The sequence below is a fragment of the Bos grunniens genome, chromosome 8 (genome assembly GCF_055505025.1).
Source record: "Bos grunniens cultivar Pamir isolate PY7600 chromosome 8, Bosgru_T2T1.0, whole genome shotgun sequence".
Classification (NCBI taxonomy): domain Eukaryota; kingdom Metazoa; phylum Chordata; class Mammalia; order Artiodactyla; family Bovidae; genus Bos; species Bos grunniens.
In genome coordinates, this window is record NC_141172.1 from 37,943,280 (window position 1) to 37,962,426 (window position 19,147).

General features: G+C 39.9%; 1 protein-coding gene across 6 annotated transcripts in view; it reads right to left on the bottom strand.

The window, feature by feature from the left end:
- Nucleotides 1-19,147, bottom strand: part of CD274 (CD274 molecule) — a 108,778-nt gene that overhangs the window by 88,141 nt on the left and 1,490 nt on the right. The gene's annotated exons all lie outside the window — the stretch shown is intronic.

A 19,147-nucleotide genomic window follows, 5' to 3' on the forward strand; every position in this document is an offset into this window, starting at 1 on the left:
TTAAGTTCCCCAAGTGATCCTATGTGTTACAATGCTGGTGAACCTTTAGGATGGGGTAAGCATCCTCATTAGGATTGGGAGGCATGAGCCATTGACTAATCTGAAGGATCACTCATCCTATTCAAGAAAATTTCTAGATTACAGGGTGTGGGGATGGGGATAAGGAGGGTCCTGGGGCAACTCTTACACAATTGCTGAATAGTTTGTAAAAATGTGCTGCTGCTGCTAAGTCGCTTCAGTCGTGTCCGACTCTGTGCAACCCCATAGACGGCAGCCCACCAAGCTCCCATCCCTGGGATTCTCCAGGTAAGAACACTGGAGTGGGTTGCCATTTCCTTCTCCAGTGCATGAAAGTGAAAAGTGAAAGTGAAGTCGCTCAGTCGTGTCCGACTCTTAGCGACCCCATGGACTGCAGCCTGCTAGGTTCCTCTGTCCATGGGATTTTCCAGGCAAGAGTACTGGAGTGGGTGCAGATGGCACCATTTATTGGCAAAGGCATCCAGTGCTAAGATGAATATCTGAAGTTTGGTCAACCGTGCTGATGGTTGAATCCTGGCCTTTGTGAGCAACATCAGAGTTAAGGGATGGGATGTTGTTTCAGGACATATATGGAAATGATATCATCCATAAAGTATACTGACTCCCACTGTTGTCCACTTGTGCAGGCTTGCTCAGTCACTTAGTCAAGTTTGACTCTTTTCTGACCCCAGGGACTGTGGTCTGCCAGGCTCCTCAGTCCATGGGATTTTTCAGGCAAGAAAACTGGAGTGGGTTAGCATTTCCTCTTCCAGGGGATCTAGTTGATCCAAAAAGACTTCCCAGGCAGCAAGGGGTCCAGCAGAGGGGAGCACCCCTGCACATTGTGCCATCTGCCAAGGGTTTGAGGACAGCGAAGGCCACCCCCTTCCAGAGGTTTAAGTCATTCTACAGTTTGTCGGGTGCTGCTTCCATGACCCAAGGCATAATGGGCAGCTAGATATGGAGGGTCACAGGACCATGGGCTTTAAGAACCTCTATTCCCAGGAAAAGGAGTCGTGGTGGGTGCAGGAGGGCCTAGAGGAGCCATCCCATGTTGAAGGTCAGGAAGGGCAGCGGTGATGAGATACCCCTCGTCCAAGGTAAGGAGCAATGGCTGCGCTTTGCTGGAGCAGCCGTGAAGAGATACCCCACGCCCAAGGTAAGAGAAACCCAAGTAAGACAGTAGGTGTTGCAAGAGGGCATCAGAGGGCAAACACACTGAAACCATACTCATAGAAAACTAGTCAATCTAATCATACTAGGACCACAGCCTTGTCTAATTCAATGAAACTAAGCCATGCCCGTGGGGCAACCCAAGATGGGCGGATCATGGTGGAGAGATCTGACAGAATGTGGTCCACTGGAGAAGGGAATGGCAAACCACTTCAGTATTCTTGCCTTGAGAACCCCATGAACAGTATGAAAAGGCAAAATGATAGGATACTGAAAGAGAAACTCCCCAGGTCAGTAGGTACCCAATATGCTACTGGAGATCAGTGGAGAAATAACTCTAGAAAGAATGAAGGGATGGAGCCGAAGCAAAAAGAATACCCAGCTATGGATGTGACTGGTGATAGAAGCAAGGTCCGATGCTATAAAGAGCAATATTGCATAGGAACCTGGAATGTCAGGTCCATGAATCAAGGCAAATTGGAAATGGTCAATCAAGAGATGGAAAGGGTGAATGTCGACATTCTACGAATCAGCGAACTGAAATGGACTGGAATGGCTGAATTTAACTGAGATGACCATTATATCTACTACTGCAAGCAAGAATCCCTCAGAAGAAATGGAGTAGCCATCATGGTCAACAAAAGAGTCTGAAATGCAGTACTTGGATGCAATCTCAAAAATAACAGAATGATCTCTGTTCGTTTCCAAGGCAAACCATTCAATATCACAGTAATCCAAGTCTATGCCCTAACCAGTAATGCTGAAGAAGCTGAAGTTGAACGGTTCTATTAAGATCTACAAGACCTTTTAGAACTAACACCCAAAAAAGATGTCCTTTTCATTATAGGGGACTGGAATGCAAAAGTAGGAAGTCAAGAAACACCTGGAGTAACAGGTAAATTTGGTCTTGGAATACGGAATGAAGCAGGGCAAAAACTAATAAGAGTTTTGCAAGAAAATGCACTGGTCATAACAAACACCCTCTTCCAACAACACAAGAGAAGACTCTATACATGGACATTACCAGATGGTCAACACTGAAATCAGATTGATTATATTCTTTGCAACCAAAGATGGAAAAGCTCTATACAGTCAGCAAAAACAAGACCAGGAGCTGACTGTGGCTCAGACTATGAACTCCTTATTGCCAAATTCAGACTTAAATTGAAGAAAGTAGGGAAAACCATTAAACCATTCAGGTATGACCTAAATCAAATCCCTTATGATTATACAGTGGAAGTGAGAAATAGATTTAATGGCCTAGATCTGATAGATAGAGTGCCTGATGAACTATGGAATGAGGTTCGTGACATTGTACAGGAGACAGGGATCAAGACCATCCCCATGGAAAAGAAATGCAAAAAAGCAAAATGGCTGTCTTGGGAGGCCTTACAAATAGCTGTGAAAAGAAGAGAAGCGAAAAGCAAAGGAGAAAAGGAAAGATATAAACATCTGAATGCAGAGTTCCAAAGAATAGCAAGAAGAGATAAGAAAGCCTTCTCCAGCGATCAATGCAAAGAAATAGAGGAAAACAACAGGATGGGAAAGACTAGAGATCTCTTCAAGAAAATCAGAGATACCAAAGGAACATTTCATGCAAAGATGGGCTCAATAAAGGACAGAAATGGTATGGACCTAACAGAAGCAGAAGATATTAAGAACAGATGGCAAGAATACACAGAAGAACTGTACAAAAAAGATCATCACTGCTGGGGTCCAGCCCTGGCTGATCCAGGGTATTCGAAGGGGAGATGGCTTCAGCGACTATTTAAATATTCATCAAAGATATAAAGAGTAATAGAATGAGGATAGCTCAGTGGGAAAATTCAGTGGAGAAAAGAGGCTGAGTGGCTTGGTTTACGCGGGAGACCAATAAAACTTCAAAACAAGAAGTTTGCACCACTTACGTAGGCCGCAGGCGTCCTTCCGTTCTCCCGAAGGAGAGGAGACACTGAGGCCTCCCCGGTCTGATTTTAGAAGCCCAGGCATAATTAGTAAGCATGGTGGGTTCCGCGCTCCAGATGGAGACTCAGCCAGAGTGAGAGGGAGAGCGACATTGGGAGACCAGTCTTTTGAGGAACTGATCCCAATTCTTTATTTTCCAGAGTCTGTTTTTATACACTGAGATGTTATACAAAAGTCACGTGGGGACAGCAGTCCTGACTTTTATTAAAGTCAGGTGCTTCACACAAATGTATACAGAGGTCTTAGGGGTGTTACATCATCTTCTGGCCAGGGGGGCCTGCTGACAATTTACGACCCTTTACTTGTGACAGTGGTCAGTCAACCAGAACACTTTTTTCTCCAAGGGTGATTATTCTTAAAACAGACGCCACCCAAATAAAGTTACATTCCCATAGGGTGAGGGTGTAGTGGGTTTAAGGAAAGAATTCACTTAGCCTAAGGTCTGACATGATTAATATCAAAGGTTAATACTTATTTCTTCTATATATTCATTAATGTGTGTAAGGGCAGGGGATGTGGAGTCTTAGCAACAAACGAAAAACCCTTCACCAATACAATTTCTAATCAGCCCACTATACATATACTAATAATTTTCTAACTTCTCTAAAGAACCTGTTTTTAGAAGGTTTAAAGCATCTCATGCCTCTCACGGTTGGGAGGCTGTGAGCAATCACATGTGGCTGGACAAGCCTGTCAGGCAGGCTAGAGAACCTTCAGAGGAGTTTGTAGGTTGAAACACTCCTGTCACGCCCAGGAATTATTATTAACTGGAGCTCTAAGTTAACTCCTTCTCTGAAAGAGGTGGTGGGAGACAGCCCCCCGTAAAGTCAGAGGTGTAGGGGAGAGCACAAAGTAGTAAAGTAGGCAGGCTCTGGTTATGGGGGTAGATGCTCGAGAATTTCCAGGGGGACTCCTGAGGCTCCATCCCACCTTTGCGTATATCGAGCCTCCTTCCTCATGACCTTTGTCATGGGCGGAGTGCCTCACGCTGGCCTCCAACACATCACGACCCAGATAATCACGATGGTGTGATCACTGACCTAGAGCCAGACATCCTGGAATGTGAAGTCAAGTGGGCCTTAGAAAGCATCACTACAAACAAAGCTAGTGGAGGTGATGGAATTCCAGTTGAGCTAGTCCAAATCCTGAAAGATGATGCTGTGAAAGTGCTGCGCTCAATATGCCAGCAAATTTGGAAAACTCAGCAGTGGCCACAGGACTGGAAAAGGTCAGTTTTCATTCCAATCCCAAAGAAAGGCAATGCCAAAGAATGCTCAAACTACCGCACAACTGCACTCATCTCATACGCTAGTAAAGTAATGCTCAAAATTCTCCAAGCCAGGCTTCAGCAATATGTGAATCGTGAACTTTCTGATGTTCAAGCTGGTTTTAGAAAAGGCAGAGGAACCAGAGATCAAATTGCCAACATCCGCTGGATCATGGAAAAAGCAAGAGAGTTCCAGAAAAACATCTATTTCTGCTTTATTGACTATGCCAAAGGCTTTGACTGTGTGGATCACAATAAACTGTGGAAAATTCTGAAAGAGATGGGAATACCAGACCACCTGACCTGCCTCTTGAGAAATCTGTATGCAGGTCAGGAAGCCACAGTTAGAACTGGACATGGAACAACAGACTGGTTCTAAATAAGAACAGGAGTACGTCAAGGCTGTATATTGTTACCCTGTTTATTTAACTTATATGCAGAGTACATCATGAGAAATGCTGGACTGGAAGAAACACAAGCTGGAATCAAGATTGCTGGGAGAAATATCAACAACCTCAGATATGCAGATGACACCACCCTTATGGCAGAAAGTGAAGAGGAACTCAAAAGCCTCTTGATGAAAGTGAAAGTGGAGAGTGAAAAAGTTGGCTTAAAGTTCAACATTCAGAAAACTAAGATCGTGGCATCTGGTCCCATCATTTCATGGGAAATAGATGGGAAACAGTGGAAACAGTGTCAGACTTTATTTTTCTGGGCTCCAAAATCATACAGATGGTGATTGCAGCCATGAAATTAAAAGACGCTTACTCCTTGGAAGGAAAATTATGACCAACCTAGATAGCATATTCAAAAGCAGAGACATTACTTTGCCAACAAAGGTCCATCTAGTCAAGGCTATGGTTTTTCCTGTCGTCATGTATGGATGTGAGAGTTGGACTGTGAAGAAGGCTGAGCACCCAAGAATTGATGCTTTTGAACTGTGGTGTTGGAGAAGACTCTTGAGAGTCCCTTGGACTGCAAGGAGATCCAACCAGTCCATTCTGAAGGAGATCAGCCCTGGGATTTCTTTGGAAGGAATGATGCTAAAGCTGAAACTCCAGTACTTTGGCCAACTCATGCAAAGAGTTGACTCACTGGAAAAGACTCATGCCGGGAGGGACTGGGGGCAGGAGGAGAAGGTGAAGACAGAGGATGAGATGGCTAGATGGCATCACTGACTCGATGGACGTGAGTCTCAGTGAACTCCGGGAGTTGGTGATGGACAGGGAGGCCTGGCGTGCTTCGATTCATGGGGTCGCAAAGAGTCGGACATGACTGAGCGACTGATCTGATCTGATACAATATGATATGCAACAGGTCTACAATATAGTGATTTTCAATTTTAATGTGTAATGCTCCATTTATACTTAATACAAAATATTGACTATATTCCCTGTGTAGAATATTTCTGTAGAATTTTTATTTTATGACTAAAAATTTACACCTCTTACTCCTCTACTTCTACTGTGCACCTACACACTCTCCTTTCCCCACTGGTAACCACTAACTTGTTCTCTGTATCTGTGAGCCTGCTTGTTTTTGTTGCATCCCTGATTCGCTGTGTTTTTATATTCTACATAGGAGTGCTATCATACAGTATTTGTATTTCTCTTAATACAAATTCACTTAAGTGAAATTCACTTAGCATAACGCCTTCTAAGTCCACCAATTCTGCTGCAAATGGCAAAATTTCATTCTTTTTGTTAAGGCAGATTACTATTTTTGGGGGGGGGTGTGTGTGTATCACATCTTCTTTATCTATTTATCTGCTGTTGGACACTAGTTTGTTTCCATATTATAACAACTGTAAATAACACTATGAGCATCGGTGTTCCAGTATCTTTTAGAATTGGTGTTTTTTTCTTTTCCCAGATATGTACCCAGGAATGGAATTGCTGGGTAATATGATAGCTCTAGTTTACCAACAGTGCTGAGACATCATCAATCTAAATAACATTATACTTACTAAGGAGATTGAATCAATAATGAAGTACCTATCAAGAAAGAAAAACCTGAGACAAGATAGCCTCACTGGAGAATTCTACCAAATGTTTTAAAGAATTAAAACCAATCATTCTCAAACTCATACAAAAAAACTGAAGAATTAAAACATTTCCTACCTCATTCTCAGGACCAAAATTACATAATCCCAAAGCCAGACAAAGACACTACATACGAAACTACAGGCCAATATCCTTTACTGATGCCAAAATCCTTAATAAAAAACAGCAAACTGAATTCAACTGGATATTAAAAGGATGATACACAGTGACTAAGTGAAATTTATTCCTGGAATGCACGGATAGTTCAACATATGAAAATCAATGAATGTATTACACTACATTAATAGAACGATGGGACCAAAAACATGTAATAAAAGCATGACAGCAGGGGAAGGTGAGGGTGGGACAAATTGAGAAAGTAGTGTTGACACATACACACTGCCATGTGTAAAAAATAGCCAGCTAGTGGGAAGCTGCTGTATAACACAGGGAGCCCAGCCTGGTGCTCTGTGACAACCTGAGAGGGGTGGGGGGGTGTGGGGTAGTATTATGGGAAGGAGGCTCACGAGGGAGGGGATATATATATATATATATATATATAGAGAGAGAGAGAGAGAGAGAAAGAGAGCTGATTTGTATTGTTCTATTGCATAAAACACTACACTCTAAAGCAATCATCCTTTAATTAAAAAAAAAAAGACATAACTCAATACTATTTCATGATTAAAAACAACCAACAAACAAGGAATGGAAATATACTGCCTAAGCCTGATAAAGTCTACGTATGAAAAACCCATACTTAACATCATTCTCAGTGAAGGACTGAAAGCTTATCCCCTAAGAGCAGTAACAAGATATTTCATATTTATTTTAGACTAGGGAAATGATGTTAGACAAAAAGCAATTTCAAGCAATTGTCTTATTTGAATTCAAAATGGGTTGTAAAGCAGTCCAAAACCACAATTTTGTTTGCACCAACCTAATAATTAACTTATGTTGTGAAAAAAAGGTTGTAACAACAACAACAAAAAACCTTTTCTTAAATATGTATGATACAGAATGATTGTTGATTTCACATCTACATGTATATTCTCAATGATGCATTTACCTAGGTCCAAATCAGTTCAGTTCAGTTCAGTTCAGTCACTCAGTCATGTCTGACTCTTTGCGACCCTATGAATCACAGGTCCAAATTAGGCCCCACTAATCATTAGAATATGAGAAATCATTCCTAGTGTTCACATTTTTCAAATGTTATGGAACAATATTGTATTCCCACATCATATTTTCTCTCAAAAATCAATTTTTTTCCTGCTAAAGAAGCTGTTTTAAAAAAATCAATGGTATTATTGCATGAATTACTTTTATATCTTATTAACTTCATAATGATTTTAAAAGCTTTATTATTTCACTGACATAAGTAGCTTTATATACACCTAACACCAGGTACAAACAAAAGTAATAAAAATGTTTAATCAAGCTTGTTGGTATAGACTATTTAAACATTAAACCACAAACCTTGTAATTTTCTACTTGAGCCATAGCAGGTTTTATTTTCCCTGCTGAACTAATGTTTGAAAGTAATCAGATTCAATACCAGATACAATTAGATTTTTGTGCCCAAATGAACTCAACTGTTTTTCAAGTTATAGTACTTTCATGCTTCTAAGAAATTCAAGTAAATATATTTAAGTGACATAAATGAAGTCACAAAGTGAACAGAAAAAGAAATCAATGTTTTTTTCCTTAGAAAAGAACTAGATTGGAAAAAAAAAAAAAAACACACAGTAAAGTTTACCATTTTAGAATTTATGGAACATTCATGTAAGCAAAATAAACTTGTGAAATGATATGAACATTTGTTAAAATCGTAAACCAGCATGGTATTAATAGTCAATTTCTTTAATCTATTTATTGATACATAGTTAGCTAGTATTTTGGGTTTTTTTTAGAGAAAATGTACTTATAACAAGTTAATCTCCTCCATCAAATGTCTGGAGATGAAGAATAACAGAAGATGAAAAATCACATTTCCTATATTGCAAATCCCTAGGCATGGCTAGTCATAAGCAAATCTCTGAAGTTCATCATGTTCTCCCTGAGGCCTCCTCCCAAAGAGCTCCTTATTGAAGAAGCAGAGACCAACAGAATGTAACTCTTTAGGGAGAAAGTCAGTATTCTTGCCTGGAGAATCCCAGGGACAGAGGAGCCTGGTGGGCTGGCATTTGTGGGGTCGCACAGTCAGACATGACTGATGCGACTTAGCAGGAGCAGCAGGGAGAAAGTCAATATTTTTTCAAGAGTTATACTTTCATCATGAAATCTTTGTTGCTGATTTTAACATTTCCATTCATATATCATTTATTCCCCAGCATAGCTCATTGTCAATTCCAGAACTCCATTTGCTCTGAGGTCCACTCCTCATCCCACTAGTTTTCACATCATACTTAACTAATAACACTGAAGTTTCACCATCATCTGGTGACTCAGTTAAATTTCATCTGCTAGTACATACCACTACTCCTGCCTATCTTTTCCTCCATTTTAAATGGAAAAGTATCCCCAAAATGTAACCCCTCTACCTGTCTGTATGTTATGACCATGGCTTTCTTATTCCTAAAAGACTGTGTCTATGTGTAACAGGCATGAATTTGTAAGCACAGTCTCTGGTGTGAAAGAAATACACAACTATTTTATTCTCAACAGATTGATATGTTTAAATGCTGTCACTGAATTGGAAATTTAGCATCAGACATTATTCTAATGGAACTCCCCTATTAAGCTGTGCTTGAAACCCAGAGTTTTAGCACCAAAGCACTAAGTCCCCAAGACCCATAGTTTCAACAGTTTCCACCATGACACCTACTATTCTAGCCTGCATGGTGTCTCCATTAAAGGTCTTACCTCTCTTGCTGGAGTCAACAGAACTTTGCCAAATGTGCGTGTTTTCTGCTCAGGGTCTGTTTCCCTAGGTATACCATATAGCCATTCCTTCTAAGGCTCCCCCTCTCCATGTCACTGCCACTCAGCACTGCACAGCAGTAATTCTTTATTTCAGGACTCTAGTCCATCATCCTCTTTCCATTACAAGGAAATTCTTCCCTTTAACCCCTCAACCATCTCTCCTCTTCCTCTCCATTTCTCTCTTACTTGGCCATTGGGGACATCTGCCTAATTTTGGCCTCCTCCCGTATTTAGGGGTCATGGGAAGAGTAACTTTAAGCAATCTCTGTTTTCTGCCCTGCAAAAGTCCATCAGGAAGGAAACAGTTAGGCTCTGGATACCTGGTTAAAACTTGTGGGGAGATGGTATAAGAGGTTGAAAGGAAAAAATATAGGGGAAAATGTAATGTCTCAATTATTTTGCCACACTCTTTGACCTTGCACATCATCCACCTTTCCTTCTGCATGGGAATTTCCCTCTGTTTCTAATATTTTTCAGTAAACAAAGAAAACTGTTTTTGCATCAACTCTTCCTCTGCCAAATCAATAGAACTTCTGCTAGTTCTTCACCCCTCATTCCCTCTGGGACCCACTATGAACTGTTCCCTATCTGAATCTTAGCATATTAAATTCCACACTGGTCTCCAATCCCAAATTTTAATTTGCTTCTCTTTTACTTCTCTTTCACATTTCACTCCACTGATGATCCCTCTTCAGAAAATTATCTTCCCTTTTTGCTTTTATAAAAAGCAGAAGGACATCATCCTCTATAATTCTTGTTTTCTCCTTCTTTATCTCTTCTCTTGCTTCTTACCACATGAAATTCCCTCTTCTTTACTTGGACACTGTATGCCCTGTCCATCAGCTGGAGAGTTGATTTAATTTTATTTAACTCACAACTCTTTGCTGTTGATTTCTGAATCTGGATCTCCAGGCTGGATGTCTTAGCATACTTCCAGCCCCATGTTTCCATCTGTTTTGTTAGGAGACTTCCTCTTGAATACTTTACAGTTATCTAAGATTCATCATTTCTTAAGCTTTACTGGGGCTTCCCAGGTGGCACTAGTAGTAAAGAACCCATCTGCTAATCCAGGTTTGATTTCTAAATCGGGTAGATCCCCTGGAGGGAGGGCATGGCAAACCAATCCAGCATTCCCGCCTCGAGAATCCCATGGACAGAGGACACTGGCGGGCTACAGTCTATAGGGACTCAAAGAATCATACACAACTGAAGCGACTTAACATATGCAAAGCTTTACTGTAGGATTAAATTCCCCTCATGATTCTTCAATGTCATCAGTTTTTCATTCTCTACAGCTCAAAGCCCTGGTCTTCCTGACATACAATGGCAAAAAGGCACATGATTTTCAACATTGCTCATTATTAGAGAAATGCAAATCAAAACTACAAGGAGGTAACACCTTACACCATTCGGAATGGCCATCATTAAAAAAGTCTACAAATAACAAATGCTGGAGAGGGTGTGGAGAAAAGGGAAACTTTCTACACTGTTCCACTATGGAAAACAGTATGAAGATTCCCCAGAAAAGTAGAATTATCATATGATCGAGAAATCCCACTCCTGGACATATATCTGGACAAAACTATAATGCAAAAAGATACATTTACCCTTATGTTCATAGCAGCAGTATTCATAAAGGAGAAGACATGGAAACAACCTAAATGTCCATCAACAGATGAATGAATGAAGAAGACATGGTACATATATACAATAAAATACTACTCAGACATAAAAATGAACAAAATAATACTATTTGTAGCAACATGGATGCAACTAGAGATCATTTTACTAAGTGAAGTAAATCAGAAAGAGAAAGACAAATACCACAAATATATATCACTTATATGTAGAATCTAAAATATGACACAGATGAACCTATCTACAAAACATAAACAAACTCACAGACATAAAGAACAGACTCATGGTTGCCAAAGTGGTGGAGGGGACGGAAAGGAATGGAGTAAGCTTTTGGCAACTCATGGTTGCCAAAGTGGTGGAGGGGACAGAAAGGAATGGAGTAGGAATGGAGTAGTAAGTAGATAGAAACTATTACATATAGAATAGATAAACAATAAGGCCTTACTGTACAGGACAGGGAGCTATATTCAACATCATGAGATAAACCATAATGGAAAAGAATACAAAAAAGGATGTATATATTTTGATATATGTATAACTGAATAAACTTGCTGTACAGCAGAAATTAACATAATTGTAAGTCAACTGTACTTCAATTTTTTAAAAATCCCTGGTCTTGTTAAATTCTTCTCTCTCTCCCACATCCAGTTTACATAAAACAAGTCCTCAAATCTAATGATGGTTCATTTAAAAATCACTTTTATGGGTCCTTTCTGTTTATGTCTACTCCTTCCATCCTACTGCTGGGTCTTCACAATTCATTGATCCAAAATGTGGACTTGTAGTTCGTTTCTTCACTTTTGGTTTTTCTTCCTCCACATCTGTATACATTAAGGTCAAGTTATTTAAGCTTCAATTTTAGCTTCCCTGGTGTCTCAGTGGCTAAAGAATTTGCCTGCAATGTAGGAGACCTGGGTTCGATCCCTTGGTTGGGAAGATCCCCTAGAGGAGGAGCATGGCAACCCACTCCAGTATTCTTGCCTGGATAAATCTCATGGACAGAGGAGCCTGGTGGGCTGCAGTCCATGGGGTCTTGAAGAGTTGGACACAAATGAGGAACTAAGCACAGCAGCACATACATTATCCACTAATTATTTTATAACCTCCTGTTCCCCATAGGATAAACAGAAAAAAATCCAAACTCCGTACTCTAAATTTTAAAGCTCCCTTTGTCCTCTAGCAATATTCCATCTTCTACTAATCCTTAACATCACTATTATAGGTTCTTTTACTGACGATATACCTTGCTCACTTGTTTACATGCCTTTGTAGCTTCCATCCTCTCCTCCTGAAGTACCAGACCCACTTTCTGACTACCTACTTTTTCATCGAAGCCTAATTAAGTTCTGTCTCCTAAATGAAGTCTTCCAAGACTACTGAGCTCATACAAGTCTCCCCCTTCTACAAATTATTTTACTTAAATTTCTGCAATTCAACATTTAACCAATGATGTTTTTGCTCCATTATATTTAAACATAATTAGAATAAGAAGTCTAAGCTCCTGGTGCTTAAAGTTCCTATACTTCACTTATTTCATTTATAGATCCTAAACACAAAAGACTCCCCCCACACCCCACTGACTTAATGGAGAATCTTTTCTTGTAGGACTGGATCATGACTATATTGACTGCATACTATCCTTTATGTACTAGAAGTAAAAATGATTTTAAATGAGTTTCTCATACTCTAGCCAAATTAACAGTCTGGTACCTCAAATGTAAAAAATGCAATAATTATTTTAAAGAACACCAAACCTATTATCTCATTTGATTATCACATTCCAACAAAGTAGCTGCTGCAGCTAAGTTGCTTCAGTCGTGTCTGACTCTGTGCGACCCCATAGACAGCAGGCCACCAGGCTCCTCTGTCCCTGGGATTCTCCAGGCAAGAATACTGGAGTGGGTTGCCATTTCCTTCTTCAATGCATGCATGCATGCTGCTTCAGTCATCAATGCATGCATGCATGCTGCTTCAGTCATGTCCGAATCTGTGCGACCCTATGGACAGCAGCCCACCAGGCTCCTCCATCCATAGGAGTCTCCAGGCAAGAATACTGGAGTGGGTTGCCATTTCCTTCTCCACAACAAAGTACAAATGGCAATAATTATACAGCTAATACATATCATTATGTGTCAGGCACTGTATTTTCTCATTTATTATTTCATGTGTTACTTACTGCATTATGTCATATAATCCTTTAATAGCACTGTCAGAAGGCACTACTATTATTACCTACCTTCAGCCTACACCACATGTTCTTATATTCATGACATATATTACGTAAACTAGTATAAGATTTCTGCAAATTTGTATAGCTACTTATTCCTATAGCTGAGACCAGCTTCTAAGTGTCTTTATTACCAACAGAGTGAACTTTTAAACCCATTCTGAGGCAATTACTTTAATGTGTGTGCATATATGCTATTTTTTTTTTTTGGTCCAAATTATTATTTTCTCTAATCTAAGGGTTTGGTCTAAAAGATTTGCTTTTATATTATAACTGGGGCTCCATAGCTCATGGGTTAGAGCACTGGTCTCATAAAAGATTTGCTTTTATAATATCACGTGCCATCATCACCAATCCCAAAGAAAAGCAATGCCAAAGAATGCTCAAACTACTGCACAACTGCACTCGTCTCACACACTAGTCAAGTAACGCTCAAAATTCTCCTAGCCAGCCTTCAGCAATACATGAACCATGAACTTCCAGATGTTCAAGCTGGTTTTAGAAAAGGCAGAGGAACCAGAGATCGAATTGCCAACATCTGCTGGATCATGGAAAAAGCAAGAGAGTTCCAGAAAAACATCTATTTCTGCTTTATTGACTATGCCAAAGCCTTTGACTGTGTGGATCACAATAAATTGTGGAAAATTCTGAAAGAGATGGGAATACTTGACCACCTGACCTGCCTCTTGAGAAATCTGTATGCAGGTCAGGAAGCAAGTTAGAACTGGACATGGAACAACAGACTGGTTCCAGATAGGAAACAGAGTACATCAAGGCTGTATATTGTTACCCTGCTTATTTAACTTATACACAGAGTACATCATGAGAAACGCTGGGCTGGAAGAAACACAAGCTGGAATCAAGATTGCCGGGAAAAATATCAATAACCTCAGATATGCAGATGACACCACCCTTATGGCAGAAAGTGAAGAATTAAAGAGCCTCTTGATGAAAGTGAAAGAGGAAAGTGAAAAAGTTGGCTTAAAACTCAACATTCAGAAAACTACGATCATGGCATCCGGTCCCATCACTTCATGGGAAATAGATGGGGAAACAGTGGAAACAGTGGCTGACTTTGTTTCCTTGGGCTCCAAAATCACTGTAGATGGTGACTGCAGCCATGAAATTAAAAGACACTTACTCCTTGGAAGGAAAGCTATGACCAACCTAGACAGCATATTAAAAAGCAGAGACAATACTTTGTCAACAAAGGTCCATCTAGTCAAGGCTACGGTTTTTCCAGTAGTCATGTATGGATGTGAGAGTTGGACTGTGAAGAAAGCTGAGCACTGAAGAATTGATGCTTTTGAAATGTGGTGTTGGAGAAGACTCTTTAGAGTCCCTTTCAAGGAGATCCAACTAGTCCATCCTAAAGGAGATCAGTCCTGGGTGTTCATTGGAAGGACTGATGTTGAAGCTGAAACTCCAATACTTTGGCCACCTGACATGAAGAGCTGGCTCATTTGAAAAGACCCTGATGCTGGGAAAGATTGAGGGCAGGAGAAGAGGACGACAGAGGATGAGATGGTTGGATGGCATCACTGACTCAATGGACATGGATTTGGGTAGACTCTGGCAGTTGGTGATGGACAGGGAGGCCTGGCGTGCTGCAGTTCATAGGGTAGCAAAGAGTTGGACACAACTGAGCGACTGAACTGAACTGATCATCACCAAACAGATTCATTGTTTTTGTAATATTTTTCTTTGACAAATTATGGTTATATGAAGTAGTTTAACAGTTTGTACTCCAGGGACAGACTGACTGTTTTTAATCGGACTTCTACCCCTTACTAACTCTCTCATTTTAGGCAAGTTTTGTAATCTAAGATGAGCTCCCTTTTGTCTATAAGCTAGAGATAATTACAAGACTATTTGATATGATTACTACAGGATTAAATGGGGTAAAACGTGTACAAGCACTTAGATTACTGCCTGACATACAGTAATCACTCAACAAATGATGTACTGTTATTATTGTTCTTTCAAAACATATTTGAATACATATTACTTAACATATAATTGAATACATATTTTTTGTATATATTCAAGAATACAGACTTAGTATAAATACCAAGAATAAAGTGTTAATGAGACCAGCATTATAGTGGGGAAAACAGACAATCAATTGGACAGAAAGCAAAAAAGTAAATAATGGAGATATTATCTACTAGCTGTTTTATAATCTAGCAAGTATTAATTATAGTTACTATTATTAATTGTACCCACATTTAATACTGCTAAGATAAAAATTTTAAGGACTCAATCATGGGAATCATATTTCCCACATGAAGATATCAACATAAAATGCTAAAATAACTTGAAAACAAATATTCTAGTATAATTACTAACAATTCCATATTCTTCTTGTATAAATGGAATTTTATTTTATAAAAACTCAAATGAGCTCTTTTGGATAGCTCCAATTTTATGACAATGTTCTGGAATAAGGTAGACAGGAAAAAGTGAAAGTGAAAGTTACTCAGTCATATCCGACTCTTTGTGATCCCATGGACTGTAGCCCACCAGGCTCCTCTGCCCATGGAATTCTCCATGCTAGAATACTGGAGTGAGTAGCCTGTTTCCTTCTCCAGGGGATCTTCCCAACCCAGGTCTCCCACATTGCAGGCGGATTCTTTACTAGCTGAGCTACCAGGGAAGCACAGCTAGGATAGTATATTAACAAATAAGTCATTCAGTAATAATAGCAACTTATTCAAAATAAGTCATTTCACTAATAATTTGTTCAGTTCAGTAAGTTTGTTGACTCTTGATCAGTTCAGTCACTCAGTTGTGTCTGACTCTTTGTGATCCCATGGACTACAGCACACCAGGTCTCCCTGTCCATCACCAACTCCAGGAGTTTACTCAAACTCATGTCTATTGAGTTGGCGATGCCATCCAACCATCTCATCCTCTTTCATCCCCTTCTCCTCCCACCTTCAATCTTTCCCAGCATCAGGGTATTTTCAAATCAGGTGGCCAAAGGATTGGAGTTTCAGCTTCAATATTAGTCCTTCCAACGAACACTCAGGACTGATCTCCTTGCCATCCAAGGGACTCTCAAGAGTCTTCTCCAACACCACATTTCAAAAGCATCAATTCTTCGGCATTCAGCTTTCTTTATAGTCCAACTCTCACATCCATACATGACTACTGGAAAAACCATAGCCTTGACTAGACAGACATTTGTTGGCAAAGTAACATCTCTGCTTTTTAATATGCTGTCTAGGTTGGTCATAGCTTTTCTCCCAAGGAGTAAGCGTCTTTTAATTTCATGGTTACAGTCACCATCTGCAGTGTTTTTGGAGCCCCCCAAAATAAAGTCTGCCACTGTTTCTCCATCTATCTGCCATGAAGTAATGGGACCAGATGCCATGATCTTAGTTTTCTGAATGTTGAGTTTTCAGCCAACTTTTTCACTTTCCTCTTTCACTTTCATCAAGAGGCTCTTTAGTTCTTCACTTTCTGCCATGAGGGTGGTATCATCTGCATATCTGAGGTTTGATATTTCTCCTGGCAATCTTGATTCCAGCTTGTGCTTCATCCAGCCCAGCATTTCTCATGATGCACTCTGCATATAAGTTAAATAAGCAGGGTGACAATATACAGCCTTGATGTACTTCTTTTCCTATCTGGAACCAGTCTGTTGTTCCATGTCCAGTTCTAACTGTTGCTTCCTGACCTGCATACAGATTTCTCAAGAGGCAGGTCAGGTGGTCAAGTATTCCCATCTCTTTCAGAATTTTCCACAGTTTATTGTGATCCACACAGTCAAAGGCTTTGGCATAGTCAATAAAGCAGAAATAGATGTGTTTCTGGAACTCTCTTGCTTTTTCGATGCCAACATCCAGCAGATGTTGGCAATTCAATCTCTGGTTTCTCTGCCTTTTCTAAATCCACCTTGAACATCTGGAAGTTCATGGTTCACGTACTGTTGAAGCCTGGCTTGGAGAATTTTGAGCATTACTTTACTAGCGTGTGAGATGAGTGCAATTGTGTGGTAGTTTGAGCATTCTTTGGCATTACCTTTCTTTGGGATTTGAATGAAAACTGACCTTTTTCATTCCTGTGGCCACTGCTGAGTTTTCCAAATGTGCTGGCATATTGAGTGCAGCACTTTCACAGCATCATCTTTTAGGATTTGAAAGAACTCAAATGGAATTCCATCACCTCCACTAGTTTTGTTTGTAGTGATGCTTCCTAAGGCCCATTTGACTTCTCATTCTAGGATGTCTGGCTCTAGGTGAGTGATCACACCATCATGATTATCTGGGTTGTGAAGATCTTTTTTGCACAGTTGTTCTGTGTACTCTTGATAATAACAATAATAAGTAGTAGTTGTAGTCAGGAATGTGTTCATTCATTCAATAAATGTTTATTAAGGGTCTACTTAGCAGGCATTGTCCTAGGCACTGAATAATAAATATGAAACAAAAATAATTCCAGTCTTTAATGAGCTTACAACTAGTATAAAAGATAATTACATGATTTTAAAAAAATTCAGCATAGTACAATAAAGAATAATTATGACATAAGTATGAATTAGGATATAAAGGAACAAGTAGTCAAATCTCAGGGAGTTTATTCACTTACTAAATATTATGATTATTGATATGATTAACATTTTACTTATTATTTGTTGACATTGCTATAATTGTTAACATTAAATTATTCCTGAGAATTTTACTATGTTTCACACTGTTCAAGGCAAAGATGCTGCCAAAGTAAACAAAATAAACAAAAATCCCTGTTGTGTAGAGCTTACATTTTTGCAGGAGACAGAAAACGTGAAGAAGTAAGATATATATAGTATGTCAGTCTTTAATGAAGATGTGCACACTGAAGAAGTACAAAGGAGGATGAGAATACTGAGCTCATAAATAGAACGGGAGTATAGATTTTTGTGTGGTTCGGACATATACTGGTGCTTCCCTACCGGCTCAGCCAACAGGGTAAAGAATCCTCTCGCAATGAAGGAAACGTAGGAGAAGAGGGTTCAATCCCTTGGTGAGGAAGATCCCCTGGAGGAGGGCATGACAACCCACTCCAGTACTCTTGCCTGGAGAATCCCATGGACAGAGGAGCTTGGCAGGCTACAGTTCATAGGGTCACAAAGAGTCTGAAGTGACTTAGCACGGACATAACACATATATTGCTTGAGTGGTTTTTTGTTGTTGTTTGGTTATGTTCTTTAAGAATATATATATTTTTCTCAGTATAATGAATAGTTTCCTTTCTCACAGGGTTTCCCTGGTGAAGTTCTGCTTAGGACTCATAGCCACTACAGTTTATACATGAATTGTTTCTCAAAGTAGGCAATGAAATTGTGCTAATCAAATTACATAAATCTTTTAAAAGATCTGACTGCCCGTTACTAAGTACTCATGGATACCACTGGAAAGTAGGGCAAAGCTGGGCGAACAGAAAACGGAGAAAAGTACACAGAGGCAAAAAGGAGAAGGAGTGAAAAATAACATTGTAATGGGAAGAGTTAAGAGTATCACTGATAATTGCTGGAGCCTCTGAGGCTTTAGTGGAGAAGGAAATGGCAACCCACTCCAGTGTTCTTGCCTCGAGAATCCCAGGGACGGCGGAGCCTGGTGGGCTGCCCTCTATGGGGTCGCACAGAGTCGGACACGACTGAAGCGACTTAGCAGCAGCAGCTGAGGCTTTATTTATTTATTTATTTATTTATTTTTATTTTTATTTTTTTTTAACCCTCCTCCCTCCTCCCTCCCCATACCATCCCTCTGGGTCGTCCCAGTGCACCAGCCCCAAGCATCCAGCATCGTGCATTGAACCTGGACTGGCATCTCGTTTCATACATGACATTTCATATGTTTCAATGCCATTCTCCCAAATCTTCCCACCCTCTCCCTCTCCCACAGAGTC